Genomic DNA, 2,594 nt, shown 5'->3' on the forward strand with positions numbered 1-2,594 from the left:
GAGTCGAACGAGGTGATGTTCTGACTTCCTGTTCCATTCTCACACTGTAAACAGGTGTTCTTTTCATGGTCTATTTAGTGCCATGATTTTCATATTTTTGTGCTTTTTGTTTCTGATTTTGCTGTTTAAAATGGCCCCCAATGGTAGCATTGAAGTGCTGTGTAGCATTCCTATCGCTGGGAGGCTGCAATGTGCCTAGGAGACACTCACGTTAGATAAGCTTCATTCAGGAAATGAGTTAGGAACCTAACCCTGTATTTGCCCTAGGAGCAATGGCTCAGTATTTGCCAATTCAGTGTTTATGGTGACTATATAGGATATAACTATATCAATAATGAGAATCGACTGTGTGTGTGCCTCCGTGTGTGCACGTGTGCATGCGTGTGCGTGTGTGTGCGTGTGTGTGTGTGTGAGTATCCTACTGGCTCTGTTTCTCGGGAGCACCCTGGTGGATGCAGCTGCAGTACCACCTTTTCCTTCAGGGCTGGCTCTGCACAATACTGATAATGATGGCCTTCTCTCCTTTCTGCATTCAGACGCCTGACAATATCTGCAGCAGGGGGAAAGGGATTTATATACAAACCATCTACTGAACGTTAATAGCCCCTTTTTAAAAGCAAAGTTTTTCTCTTATTAATCATACTTAAGGACACAAAATAGACACAGATCCCATAATTTGGATGTTACTCTTTCTCCCTGATATAGTAAGAAGTAGGCTAGACTAGGTAATAACTGGAATGCATTTCAGCATTTTTAATGCAATTTGGATGATAAGCCTCAGATTACTTTTCCAATGTAAACCAATCAAATATATTCCAGTTGGAGTGTCTTTACCAAAAATAAACTTATTTATGAATGTGTAAAAAGATAATTAGACTGTCTCCAAGGCATTGAGCCTATTCCCAAAGAGAAGCCAGAATGTCTCAGAGTAGTTGAAGGCACCAATTTAATGACCACCCTCACTCCACCCTTCCTCTCTCCACCCTAGTGGTCACTTGCAGTCTTCTCAGAGGCTGTGGTTATGATTCCAGCTTGCCTGGTCCACAGCTGCAGGCTCCATTCCTAATTCTAAATTTGTCATCTTCCATGTTGCACTGTCTGTCGCAGCAGGTACTGGCAAAGAGGATAATGTCTTAGGTCAAATCCTGCCTTGCTCCTGGAACACCATCCAAGTTCACACCCTTAATGGGGTGCGTCATGGGTTAGCAGTGCCAGCTCTGTGAGTATCACACACTTTCTCCCATGTGCCCGACTGACACCTGAATGAGGCTTGGAAAGGCTTACAAATAATGCTCCTTTTACTTCAAGAACATGTCACAGCTAAAACTAAGCACCTAATGCCTCAGCCACTGCTGATTCTGAAGTAAAACACTGTCTAGATAAAAAAAGAAAAAGCTCCTTTCATGCACAGCTTCTAGGAAATCAGAACATCATTCACTTCTCAGACCATTTACAATGTAATTCAAGTGTCAACGCAAACAGGAAGGGGAGAGCATAATACAGTTTGAAATCTATTTGCATTCAAAAGTGTGTCTCATTTAAGTTCAGTAACTTCCATGATATGAGTAGTAGTCAAAGCTATTAAATAGAGGAATGGGAGTGGCCTTGTCCCTTGACTATTAAATTGATATACTAAATAAGAATGATATACTAAATAAAATTAAAATTAAGTGGAAAAATGTGTATCCCACCCACCAAATAAAAAATTGTAGAAATATATGTAGAAAAAACCTGATTGAGTCAAATGATTTCAGTTTAGAAAAACAATGTCTAAATGTCTAAACAAGACTAACTTTTATGATGTTTGGCCTATGGTGTCCATTTCTCCCTGTGGCTCTTTGACCCACATCTTCACACCCTACTGGTCACTTCCCCTTGCTCCACACCAAGTGCCAAGTGGTTGCTCCCTTTGAGAGGATTTAGTTAAGCAAGGGGTCAGAAGCTATAGCCCACAGGGAAAATGCAGCCCACCTCCTGTTCTTGTGAGTGAAATTTTATAGAAACCCAGCCATGCTCATTTGTTATGTGACGTCTATGGCTGACTTCCCCCTATGGTGACTGAGTTAAGTAGCTGCAACAGATACTTCATGGCACACAAAGCCTAAAATATTTACTATCTGATTCTTTATAGAAAAAGTTGTCTGGCTTCTAAATCAAGTCCTTCATATTAAGGTAGAACAGTTTTAATATGTTAATCCTCCAGGGGTAACTTGAATTTTAATAAGAGTAACTTCTTAGTCTAACGGAATTAATGGCTTATAAAAGGATTTCAGTCATCAGCAATGGGATACTAGGGAGATATTTGGGGTTGGGAGAATTTCTTAAGTTCAAGTATGACCCAGTTGTGAGTCCATCTACTAACGATTTTAATAAAGTTGAAAGAGTCATGATGATACAGAGAAAGGCTTAAAAAAGAGGTTGGTCTGAACGGGGTTTGGAATGCTGCTGATGGCATATGCTGGGGTGGAAGACACGCACTCAAGAAGGAGATTGTAATTCATCTCACCTGACTCAAATGTTTGTTCTTGTCATTTATAAACTAACCAAAACATTTTAAGGTACATTTAAAGGGAGTTGGATTCCTGACTTTGGTT

The sequence above is a fragment of the Pteropus vampyrus genome, unplaced genomic scaffold (genome assembly GCF_000151845.1).
Source record: "Pteropus vampyrus isolate Shadow unplaced genomic scaffold, Pvam_2.0 Scaffold453, whole genome shotgun sequence".
Taxonomy (NCBI): Eukaryota; Metazoa; Chordata; class Mammalia; order Chiroptera; family Pteropodidae; genus Pteropus; species Pteropus vampyrus.